Source organism: Calonectris borealis, chromosome 1 (assembly GCF_964195595.1).
Source record: "Calonectris borealis chromosome 1, bCalBor7.hap1.2, whole genome shotgun sequence".
NCBI classification, from domain to species: Eukaryota; Metazoa; Chordata; class Aves; order Procellariiformes; family Procellariidae; genus Calonectris; species Calonectris borealis.
In genome coordinates this window covers 20260127-20274077 of record NC_134312.1, presented here as the reverse complement: position 1 = coordinate 20274077, position 13951 = coordinate 20260127, and positions in this window count along the sequence as shown.

Genomic DNA, 13951 nt, shown 5'->3' with positions numbered 1-13951 from the left:
TGTATTTGTCTGAAATTAATGTCTTATGATCTGCTTACCAAAAATAATCAAAAAAAGGTCTCATTTAACTTCACCCCATTTCAATAAGGCCATATGATGATCACCTGTGCAAAATGAAGATGAGAAAGGAAGATCTGCACAGTAACAGAGAAGCGACGAAAACAAAGTCGGGGAGGGGAGGTGGAAGGAGGCAGGTTTTTTCAGTCTTGTGCAACTTTTTTCTTCACTGTGAGTGCACTTCTGATGTTGCCTCAGTCCAAATTTTGTTAATAATATTATACAATTCCTATACAGTTCAACAGCTTTAATTGCCACACTTCCTTTCTTTTGGAGACTAACAAAGCACGGCACTGAAAAATATATTTTCCATTGCTCTCCAATGATATTGTTGGAATATTTATGTAACACATCAGTCTTCATGTGCACTGTGTTGCCAATAAGGTAAGTGAACACATCTTAATTGTGGGTAGAATATAGGAAGCAGAGGAATAACAGGAATGAACATGCTAATCAATCAACAGGGAGAAAAAATAGGCAAATTATCCTGAATATTTCTGCATAGTTTACAAAAGTGTCTCTAGCAGCGTTTGTTTCCCCCCCACTAGATTTTATTCTCAAAGCTGTTCCAATTTAGGTTTTGTTCTCATGTTCCTCTGTGAAAGCTTATGTCTGCCATGGATTTTACAGCACAGACTGAGAGAAAGAAAAATTACTTCTGAGAATCATGGAAGCCAATGAAGTAGCTTCGCCCCGCAGGGTTCTAGAAGTTCTTAATTTAAGCTATGAATCACTTTGCCAAAACCAAAAGAGAGAAAATCCTAAAGTAGCATCCTTTGGGGGTAATTCTGCCTTTAGTTCTGCACTATATAATTCAGACATTTGGAACAAGTTAAACATGTGAATCGCTGATAGTGGTCACTGCACTCAAAATGATTGTTGATTATTCTGTCAACCTTAAGGGTGCATGTTTTTCTGCCTTAAAGTCTTCATTTTAACAGTAGATCCCCTTCAAAAGTGATAAAATCTTATGCCCCAAATTAGCATAGCCTGGATTTTGAGTGGGTTTGGTTTTTTCTCTTCTTTTCCCCTACTGTTTGCGAAAGTAAATATGGAGGCAATATTGTGAGTACAAATTCCAATTGACTTCAGAGAGAATAATTTATATTCTTGAACCTCTTTAGAAGACTAGCCGGTAAGGATCTGTTTAATAAAAGGAGTTTTACCCTTTTCACATACACTTCGGAGATAAAAGATGCAAACTGTAGTACCTGGGGATGTCTTATGTATATTTGATAACACCAGGTGGATGATTGCTGATAATGAGTTAAATAAGGCCAGTGCAGAAGGTGATGAGAGCATGACCTCACATCGTGCCATCCTTCAGTGAGAGACTAAAGCCTCTCAGAACGTGCAAGGACAGCAATATTAATGCTTGCCAAATAAAGGAATTCAGGCTCTCTCAGGCTACTGGGCAGATATGTATTAAGATTCAATCTCAGATTTGTGTCAGACCTAAAGCCTGTTTTTCAACTGAATCAGGGTTGCAGGTAGCAAAAAGATTTAATATCCAGTGCTGTATATTTCTAGCCTTCCTTAAAAAGTGAAATTAATCACCATGAAATTAATTTTTAATTTTCAATTTTAGTTTTTATAAATACCTACTAAATAGAGTTCATTTTAAAATCAAATTGTCTAAATCTACGTGTCAATGTGTGTCCATCAAAATTTCCAAGACTTCCTAATATCCCTGAAGGTCACAATCTCAATATTTGTTCCCTTAAGGTTATGGTTGAAAAGCTAGTGGAAAAATGGAAAATTTAGGTGTATGGGCAGATTCTACAGGAAAATAAAATCAGTTGGAAAGAAATGTGCTCAGTTTAATTATCTTTTTCTATAAGCCCAGTGAACATTTTCTCCTCTTGTTTTTTAATATACATTTCATTGTGGGAACTTTTTACTTCCCCCAAAAAGAAAAAAAAAAGTAAATGAATAATATCGGGAAATTTAAAAATCCAAAATCCAAAGGAAACAAATCTTAATGAATAATATCTGTAAATAAATCTTCTGACTTGAGTAGTCTGACTTTAAGTACTTAAATGTCACTGCCTTAGGAAATTTAAGTTAAAGACAATAGTGGTTTCCCCCTTAGTTCTCCTTCCCATCAAAAATATTTTACTGAATATATACTTTGCTTGTAAAAGTAATAAGTTTAGACTGCACATTTCACAAAATACTTTTTCTTTCTAGAATACAGGAAGATTTTGCTTCCTTTATTTTTCCACAAGGATCATTGCAGCTGTATGATAAGTACTTTGTTTTTTTGTAAATCTAGTTATAGTCAGTGCCAAAATAACACATAATGCCCTGTCAAAATCTTTAATAGGCATTGATTTATACAAATGCTATTATTTATTTAACAATAATAAATAGCTCCATCAAGAAAAAGTGTTGACATTAAATTACTGATATATTTGTAACAGGTTTATGAAAAGCTTTCTAATGTAAGTTTTTATGTCTTAAAGATACTATATTTCATGAAAGATATTACTTGACAAGGCTGTTTTGAATTTTCATGTTTCCTAATGACAAAAAAAAAAAAAGTGAAGGAAATATTTCCCTTGATAAACAGATTCCTCTGTCATATTTGCAAGAAAATGGTTTTCCATAGCTAATAATTTACTCGATTCATTTCAATAGAACTTCTTTTGGAAAGATAAACACTGATGTTCAAAAATGAGATGTATTTTCATAGTACATCACTGTACACTGTAGTGTACGTTTAAGTAAGTATCTTGTAAGGTGTCATGAAGTGACAGATAAAATTAGATAAATTGTTAGCAAAGACACATATGAAGCTAGTCATGTATGACTACTTCAAAACAAGACATGAAAAAGCATTCAATTGTTACAAGAGTGTATAATCCCTATTTTGTATTTCAGTATCTTTATCTACAGTTCTTCTTAAGAACAATTTTTGAAGTCCAAAATTTATATATTTCCTTTTACCTGAACATAATTATGCAAAGAATTAAAATATTTGTGATAATGAAACTGTCTCCCCTGTGGAATCTACTGTCTTATGACTTGACATCAGACTCGCATAATGGTTGAGGTTGGAAGGGTCTCTGAAGATTGTCTAGTCCAACCCTCCTGCAAGTCTGTCTTTGCTCCAGACCTCCCCATGGGTCTCAGGAGCCTGAGACTTCTGAAGGCAAATCTTTCTAGTAAAGGCCTATATGAGGGAACAGGCCAAGATATTCAATGACTTTAATTCCTCTGTCACCAGCTCCTCTGCCCCATTCAGCAGGAGGCCCACATTTTCCAAAATTCCTTTTACTGCTGATGTACCTGTAGAAGCTCTTCCCACTGCCCTTCATAACCCTTGCCAGATTCAATATCAGGTGGGCTTTAGCCTTCTAAACCTCATACCCACATGTTCAGGCAGTGTATCTATATTCTTCCTGCTTTCATGTCTTGGTTTTTTTCTTATGTTTTAATTTACTGAGGATGTCTTTTTTCACCCATGCAGGCTTCCTGCCACCTTTGCTTGATAACCTAGTCATCATGATGGACCATTCTTGATCTTGAAAAAAGTGAATCTAAACACATACACACACACAACCCCAAAAATCCCCAAAACCCCAAATAAAACAACTCAACCAGCACTCCCAGACCCCCCTTCTCTCCGGGACCATCTCCTATTGAACTCTTGCAAGCAGGTCCCTGAACAGGTTAAAGTCTTCTCTCGAAGTCCAGGGCTGTGACCCTGCTATTTACCTTTTTCCTTCCTCTCAGGATTCTGAACTCAGGTTCTTGAAGCTGCAGGGTGTTAGAGAATATCCAGTCAATCTCTGTAGCACCAAAGATGAGATAGCCTGCTGATCTCCTCCAGCTCCTTTATTTGGCAACACAGGTAGTCCACCAGTACGCCCACCTCCTACAGACAAGTAGCCACAGACACTTCCTACAGCTCTAGTGCTGCATAGCTGTGTCCTCCCCCAGGAACCTGGTCTGGGTCAAAGCCTCTGATGGCTTCAGTGGCTGCTGTGCAGCACCTCATCACCATCACTGAGTACACATACACCACCCTCAGCAGAGCTCCTGACCCCTTTCTTTACAGAAGGCTACATCTGTTAGCTGCCTCCATGAGCTGCACTCAGGACCAGCCCTTATATGGCTGTCTCCCTTGCACTTGTTGCAAGGGTGCCTGACCATCCCTCACCAGGGGTCAGCTGGGACAAAAGCTGACCCCTTTGGTCAAGGACAGCTCACAGAGCTAGTTAGAAGATGCTAGAGCTTGGCAGTCACAGTCCCCCGCAGATCCTTCCCCATCACAGCAGGCACCCTGATGTTCCTCCAAGACCTTCCACGAGTCCTCCAGTGATCTTGGACAAAGGTTCCAGGAGATCTAGAAGATTACGTAGCAGAGCCCAGGAACTACTATGCAAACTGCTGTGTCTGTTGGCTTAACTGCCTTAATTGCCTTAAATTTAGGATGAGGATATATAATGATCATAGAGATAAGATATGATCCTTGGAATGGGCTGCAAAAAAGTGTCATTATTTTTAGAAAACAGTACTGGAAACTTAGCTGAGGATTTACAAGCCTAATTAGATATTTTTGGTTTTATATCTTGTGAACCGAAATATAATTAGAAAATAACAAATATTGTTGTTCACATTGTGGCTGCAACATGTAAGTATCTAACAGAAGTAAATGTCTGGCGTGAGATGATGATGATTAGTTTGGGAAATTCTAATGAAATTATTATTCAAATAAAGATCAAATTTCTTATCCATTTCCTTCCTATAGATGAGCAATGTCAGATAAAACAATTAGTTATTTATAAAGTATACAGCTCAGATCATAATCTTTTAATGGTGTTCGGAGCCAACACTCAATACTATTAACATCTAATGAGATGACACTTTAAATCTCACAACACATTGTACAGTTAGGGAAAAACAACCAACACACACACACACACAAAAGTGATGCTGGAAAAGCAGTCAGGGGACAACTGTTCTAAAAAGCTTCTAAGAGACATAGATACATCACTTAACATCATTGTTTACTCTAATGAAGAAGAATCACCCTCAGTGTAACAAAATAAATGTTCTTTATTTTAATTTATTTTAGAAATTTGGGCATTATAAGTGCAAAGGCAGTAACAGAAATTAGGCAGGATGTAATTACTGGTGGAAAAATAAATATACTAACTGTAAGGCTAACATTTTGAAGGTGACCTGCAAGACTGCATGAATTAGCCAGGAAAAATAAACCATTCTTTGTAATATATTATGTTTTATGGAAAAAGAGGATATAGAACAGCATATATTTAAAATAACATATCTAAAGGTTGTTGTTAAAATAATCACGAAATATACTTGGAACCACTGCCACATTCTCTCCTGATATTACTTCATTGACTTCAAATGGAGCTAGGCCAACAGAGAATTTGTTTCTTACAATTATTATAATGTAAGGTGAGAATTAATTCCTGCAACGCTGGTTACCAGACAGATCAATTTTCAGCTTGTATATTCCTTAAGAAAACATGTCCCTAAGGACCGGAAGACAGTCACTAAACACAGCTACATAAATTTAATATGTAAAATGTAATTTTGAATTTCTAGATGTAATTCAATTGAAAGCTGAAGTACAATTAGTTAGTGACTTTAATAATATTATATCAATCTGAAAGATAAATAATTTTATCTCTGTTTAGGACACTACTTTTTCCAGGTGTTTCTCAATGGATTGTATCTAGCAATTTAAACATCACTTGCTAAGTTTTTTGGTTGGTTGGTTGGTTGGTTGTTTTTTAGATATGGCATTAATCTTCCTTTTTTTCTTTTCCAGTACAGATGCAGAATTTTTATGACAGAACTTCAAACAGTCCTGGCTCAGCAACAAAAATAACTAAGCTCCCTATAAAGTAGTTAGCACAAGCTTACCAGCTCCAGAAAGGTAAATTATTCTATATGGAAGGCATTGGCGTAAATATTTTCTAAAACATAAATAAAAAATTATTAATTCCTGCCATAGATATCTAAAGTCAATAGGCTCTCCCTGATCAGACCCTATGCTACCTAGGTTAGACTTCTGATACACCTGTACGTTCCCTACCTGCTTGCTGCCAAAGTCTTTTCTGACTCACACAGGCAGGGACATCCTTCCAAATCTTCAGAAGTCCTATCTGACAGCTATTGTTTAAAATCTAACAAAGTTACCAGAATATTGATTTCACTGAAATAGAGCTGACACATTGGGCTTAATTCAGTTATATAAATAGAATAACTAGTGGCATGTGAGATCCCCTTGGTTGTCCTATCTGGTCTCTAGCTGTTATTCTAGAAGGATACAGATCTCCTGGAGGTTGTGAAATTCTGTGAACAACATGAGATGTCTCTGATGATCTACCACATCTCAAATGATGCTAGATATCTATTAGTAAACAACTAAATCACACTCGTGATGACATCGCAGTTCATGTATCTGTACGTGTAATTAAATCTTTAGTTCTAGGCCTGCCTGCCTTGGTCTAATAGCCCTTACTATCCTATCCCAAAAACATGTTAAGAAACAATGAGGTCTCATAAATAAGTGTGTTCTCCATTTCCTTTTGCTGTATGAAAAACAGATCAAAGAAAGCCTCTCTCAGCCCTAATATTTAGCAGTGATATGAAGTTATGAATATCTGACCTCTGAAAATGTTATACACTTTATGTTAAATAATTTTTTGATGAAACAATGAAATGTTCAAAATGACCAGGGTGCCGTGATATCTCCTTTGTTCCTTTTTTGAGAGCTCAACTCATCAGCCTCTAGTCATGCCACATCCTCTCATCCTCCTCTACCTTTTCCATTTAGTATCCACAGAATTTATACTACAGTGTTTCCTCCCGTACACAAAGATATCTAATTTTCATTTTCATGCAAGGACCTGTTCCCGGACAGATGTGAGGCAACCTCACATTGGCTGCTTCTATTGGACCAGCCTTTTCTATCACCTTCAGAAGTATTTAAATCTCTCCATCAACTATAGAGCTGTGGTGGGTTAACCCTGACTAGACACCAGGTACCCACCAAGCTGCTCTATCACTCCCCCTCCTCAGCTGGACAGGGGAAGAAAAAATATGATGAAAGGCTCATGGGTTGAGATAAGGACAGGGAGAGATCATTCACCAATCACCGCCATGGGCAAATCAGACTCGACTTGGGAAAATTAATTTAATTTATTACAAATCAAATCAGAGTAAGAGAAGGAGAAGTACAACCAAATCTTGAAATACCTTCCCCCCATCCCTCCCTGCTGCCCAGGCTCAACTTCACTCCCAATTTCTCTACCTCCTACCCCTGAGTGGAGCAGGGGGATGGGGAATGGGGGCTGCAGTCAGCTCATCACACATTATATCTGCCGCTCCTTCCTCCTCAGGGGGATGACTCCTCACACTCTTCCCCTGCTCCAGTGTGGGGTCCCTCCCATGGGAGACAGTCCTCCATGAACTTCTCCAACATGAGTCCTTCCCACGGGCTGCAATTCTTGACAAACTGCTCCAGCGTGGGTCCTTTCCATGGGGTGCAGTCCTTCAGGAACAGACTGCTCCAATGTGGGTCCCCCACAGGCTCATAAGTCCTGCCAGCAAACCTGCTCCAGTATGGGCTCCTCTCTCCACAAGTCCACAGGTCCTGCCAGAAGCTTGCTCCAGAGCGGGCTCTCCATGGGGTCACAGCCTCCTTTGGGTGCATCCACCTGCTCTGGCAGGGGGTCCTCCATGGGCTGCAGGTGGATATCTGCTCCACCATTAACCTCCATGGCTGCAGGGGGACAGCCTGCCTCACCATGGCCTTCACCATGAGCTGCAGGGGAATCTCTGCTCTGGAGCCTGGAACACCTCCTCCCCTCCCTCTTCCCTGACCTTGGTGTCTGCAGAGTTGTTGTTCTCACATATTCTCACCCCTCTCTTCTGACTGCTGTTGGTGTTGTGCAGGTTTTTCCCCCTTCTTAAATACGTCATCAGAGAGGTGCTATCACTGTTGCTGATGGGCTCGGCCTTGCCCAGCAACGGGTTCATCTTGGAGCCGGCTGGCACCGGCTCTGTTCGACATAGGGCAAGCTTCTAACAGCTTCTTGCAGAAGCCCTGAGGTCCCCCTCTATCAAAACCTTGACATACAAACCCACTACAAAAGAGAATCTCCTTTTTACTTAGGCCTCTAATTTTGGACCCCAGTTCTGACAATGTGGTTCTTGTTATTAGAAAATTGCCTAGGAAATATTTAGCGAGGACTGTACACATGTGAGTCCAGGATCTATGAAAGAATGTTACCTTGTAGCAATTGACTGACATGTTAATAATTAATAATAATAATCATAGAATCAAGAATCATAGAATCATTAAGGTTGGAAAAGACCTCTAAGATCATTGAGTCCAACCGTCAACCCAACACCACCATGCCCACTACACCATGTCCCTAAGCGCCTCATCTACACGTCTTTTAAATACTTCCAGGGATGGTGACTCAACCACTTCCCTGGGCAGCCTGTTCCAAGGCCTGACCACTCTTTTGGTAAAGAAATTTCTCCTAATGTTCAGCCTAAACCTCCCCTGGCGCAACTTGAGGCCATTTCCTCTTGTCCTATCGCTAGTTACCTGGGAGAAGAGACCAACACCCACCTCGCTACAACCTCCCTTCAGGCAGTTGTAGAGTGCGATGAGGTCTCCACTCAGCCTCCTCTTCTCCAGGCTAAACAACCCCAGTTCCCTCAGCCGCTCCTCATAAGACTTGTGCTCCAGGCCCTTCACCAGCTTCATTGCCCTTCTCTGGACATGCTCCAACACAAATAATAATAATAATAATAATAATAATAATAATAATAATAATAATGATGATGATGATGATGATGATGATGATGATGATGATACTAAAGGCCTGAAACCTGGAATTACGAGCTTACAGTAGAATTCAGCTGCTCAGTAAACATTTAAGGATGTAACAGTAAATGCTTTGCTCCAAGGAGGATTCCATCCTTCCTTAAAATCTATGCAGTCCTTGTTTCTTGGTACTTTATTGAGGTACTGTATTCACATAATATTATATTTGCTTCCTGCAGATAGTTTTGATTGGGAAAGACCTCAATATGTGGCTACTTCCAAACTTACTTGGGGCTCTAGACAAGATAAAGTCTCTACTTTTTTTTTTTCACTTTTTTTTTTCCACTTTTTTTTTTTTTTCCCATGAGGCTGAAAATGACATCAAAAGGCTGGAGTAGCAGGTTTGCTGCTTACAGAAAGTAACTCAACACTACTGAGAAATTCTGTAAAAATTATAGGTAAAATAGCTTATAAAAAGAATACATGATTTTTGCACAATATTTATAGTTTTAATTAGAAAGTTCAATGCTTTAGGATTCACTGAAATAAATCTTCAGTCAAATTGTCTTTATTGGAGGATAAGTGAGCAACTCTAACTCTCTTAATTCAATTCATATAGAGTTTTTGTTGGCTTTGTTTAGCGTGTCCTATGTCCCCCCCTCCCTTCCCCAATTAATTTCTTTTGCCAGTTACGTTAAAAGAGACACTGGGACTTATAGCTACTGAATATTCCCTGGCTGAAGGGAAATAGTTACACCCCTGAGGTTTGTTGGTTGGTAGTAGAATAGTGCATTGAATTATTGTGTCTGCTAAAGATATTTTGTTCGGTCTTATTTTCAGCTCTTTGTATTATTATTGCTGTTTTACTATCATCAGATAGTTTGATATTTTCATTACTTAAGGTGTTAAACGCCACTTTATTGTATTAACAATACCAAAACTCAGATTCCAGATATACTAGTATGTTGAATTATTTTATATGAATCTCCTTTTCTCTACCTACATATTTTATTTGTGTTTTTTCACTTACCTAACAAAACAAAACAAAACAAATAAAAACCCCAGTGTTTTGCAAGTGAAAGCCTACATTAGAGAAAAAACAATACTTGCTTCCCTGCAGTATGCTTATTTATTGTCCAGCTGTGTAATAACGTGCAATCTGTTTCCATGACCACAAGTTCATCGATATTCATGCTGTCATGTCTTAACAGGGTTTAGAGTAAAGCTAATTACTTATAACTGTTATATTAATCGTATGAATCACATCATAATTAAAAATAAAACTTTTGTTTCTTTAAGAATTCTACATTTGAGTTTTTTGCTCTATAGGAAAGTTAGGGTTTTTTTTTTTTTTCTCTGTATCTCCCCACACGTTTTTCAATATCAAGTTCTGCTACTGATTGCATACAAAAGGGTTCCTGCTGTTGGTAAAAGAATGTCAAGAAACTAAGGTAATGTGGAGAGGCACTTGTTGGAATTTCATTATGCATTTTTAATATGTTTCTGTTTGGAGCATTTCATAGGTATTATTAGTGATAAGTAAAATTTCTGAAGAAAACCTGAACTACTTTTGTAATAAGTAGTCAAAACAATTGGTCATGCCAAGACTAGTTAAACATCTCAACAGCTACATGAAGATATGAATTGCTGCCTGATGTGGATATATGAAAGATACATCTATCTATATCTATATTATATCTTTATCTGTATCTGTATCTGTATCTATATCTATCTCTGAAAATCTTTCCTGATTAACCAAGTATTAGTTAGAATATTCTGATTTTTAAAACAAGATCTAGCAGTGTTAAACTATGAATGAGAAGATAACATAATTTATTTCTTCCTATGTATTTCTGAACTAAATAAAGGGGTCTATAACTCTCTTCCTCCTAGTGAATCAATGAGATAATACTTAAACATAAGCAGATGATAGATAAATAGATAGATATTTTAGGTCATACCTTAACTCCTTAATCAGAGTTCCCAAAATAAAAGAAAATTGCTTATTTGGAAAGTGTATTCATAATTACATTGATGTTTCTTTGGCAGTAGCTACAAGCTGAAAACTGTGTAATTAACCATAAATAAAGAGACATTAGGGGTTAGATGGAAAAAATCTTGATATCTATAATACAGTTTCCTGTGCACCTAAGTCCAAAAACTGAATGAAAATGCTTCACTCATTCAGTCTCTGCTCTTGAAATTAGGTCTTTCCTGAGATCAATTGTCTGAGAGGCCTGATGCCAGAAGCACTCAGAGACCATGCATAATACTTAAGACAAACATACCCCTAAAAAATAGAGTTGAGATCACTGATATTACCAAAAGTCTATATAATAATGTACCTTGATGTTAGATGGCTGGCGTACTATAAGCCAGAAAGTGATAATCCCCCTGTAACAATTTTCTTTCTCTTAATCACCATGTGACTAACTGGAATAAGGATGTGCATTGAGGGACTCTTTCTGGAAGCCTTGCCAGGGTTCAGAAAAGGGTGCAAGGCTCTTGGAGGCAAAAAAGAGATTCTGACCTGCAGCCCTGTGACTCAGGGTCTAACTGAATTCTGGATTCTGTTCTAGAAGTCAGCATGCCTGAAGGTTGGGTTAAGGCAACTAAAATTCTTTATTTAGTATTGTACAATACTGTAGTTTAATTCTTTTTGTGTAAATGAATAAAGATATATCTATTGACAATTAAATTAGCAGAATATTTAAACAGTTTGTTTACATTTAATTGACTAAATAAATTAAATTATATTTAACTGACTGTGTAGCTTAGACCTTTAGAGCAATTGTATGTGAGACAGGTGGAGAAGTACGCTAGAGTAAAATGGCCATGCTATTTCTGTGTGTTTTTTCACTCCTGGAACGTTTCATGTCAAAGTACTCCACAACTCTTCTTTTGAAGAAATACCATCAGCTAAAGATCTTATACTTTAATATGTATTGGCAAGTCCCCTCTCATTCAAAAGCATAATTTCTCCTTGCAATCTCTAGCAAAGTCTAACAGCTGAAAAGGGGAGTTCACAACTAATTCACAGAATGTTGCTCTGATGTGATTTTAAGAGTGTTTATGCTACATTTAAGTCACAGAAAATCAAAGCAGTATACCTGTCATGTTTGAGTGCACCCATAAATAGAATTCTGTTCTAGTAGAACTAATTGGTACAAATGTTGGCTTGTTAGAAAAGCTGGTACAACATATTCTTAATCACCAAGGATTATGGAACTCAAGCATAAGAAATCATATGCAGCAACAGAAAAAATGAAATGTATTTTGCCTCTTATAGTTTCCTTCAAGACATGATCACTGAATAAGATGCTACCTAAATGATCTTAACTACTTTTTTACACTTTTTCTCATCTGTTTGTGTCTTTACTGGTTGGTCACTTGGTTTGTGGATCTTGGGGTGAAATGGCCCTTTCTGGGGTGAAATTCTCAAATCAAAACTAACCACATAAAATCTATATACCATAAGGGTAGAGAATTGTGTGTCTAAGATCCCCAACAACCAGCTTTCTTCTGTTACATAGATTAACCATTAAGAAACATAAAAGAACATTTTGTTGTCCTAAATTCTGCCTTTCTTCAGAGCTTGCTGGTGTCATGTTACCCTATAGTATGTTTCTGTGGCCTAACAAATAGGGAGATGTTGTTTAAAATCATAAGGGTAAGGCAAATGTTGATACACAGCTTCCAATGTTCATATGTTTGACAGTTAGGGTTTTTCTATTAAATGGTGTGTGACAGTAATTGCTCCTTTGGCTCTGTGTGAAAAAAAGAATAAACCAATTGTCCATAAAAAATGACAAAGATAATACCAGGATAAAGTTTCAAACTATGAATCCTAATCCTACACTCATATCTAACTTAGGGCTCTAGAAGATATACAAAATCTGGAGATTATTTGAGAAAACACTTTTTCATAATTTTTAAAACATTATCTTATGGTTTAGTCCTTCCTTCTGGATGCTAGGAACTCCATTTGTATTTACTTACTTTTTTTTCTATGGCACTGAGCTGGTAGAGCTCTTAGTCATGATTTCCAAGTTATAAAAGTAGTACAAACTCATGCTTTCCAAGATATCTTTAAATGCATGTGAGTTAATAACTAGATGAGCAAGTTTTTTCAAAATTGACTCTGAAATGTTTTTATTTGTGAGTTCTGGAAGGCATTTATCTTCTATCTAAATATTAAAGAAAAAATATAAACAATAAATATTTTGTAAAGTAAAATCAATGTGCTTAGTTATGTTTTTCTTTCCTTCTTTAGTAACTCCTTACAGACTATGAGCTCAAGTAGTATATGCACACAATCTGAGGAAATGCCAGTTCATTATCTTCTTTGATATCAGTCCATTATATCTAAATTTATCATTTTTAATAGCTTTAAAAATATAATTATGTGGCTATTGCTATATATGAAACTTATTAATGGTTTTATTAGTGATAAATGAGTAAATTATCTCTCTCTTCTATGTATGAATAAAAGCTGTAATTCAGGCCAGCAATAAAATATTAATACATTTATATTATTGAGATGTCCATATCAATTTTTAAGTTGCAGAACAAAGCAATTGACTCTGGTAACAAAGAAAAGGAAATGCATGACATAGGCATGAATAAATATAGGTAAATTATAAGCATTTTTTAATTGAACAGAAACAGAATGTTTAAGAATTTACGTGTTCTTTTAACATTTCACTTTCTTTGGTCTACTTGCACAGTTCTTCAACAGATTTGGTAGTCGTCTTTATTTAGGCAGAAAGAACAATATAGCTATTGATAATATGGCAACACACCACAGCAGTGTATGTTGCTTTGTTTACACAATCAAAACTACTTTCTAGAAAAAATTTGGGGGGGGATTTGTGATGGTTTAATCATCTATCATTTTTCATGCATAATAGAACAGAGAGAAAATGGATTTGTTCATGGAACATATATAGTATGAATTTCATGTGAATCTGTTATGATTCATTAGCTAAATTATCTTTTGAATATGAACAGAAAAGTTCGTTGGGAAAGCTTGGGACATTGCTGCTACAAAGATTGTTATGAGAATAAATGACC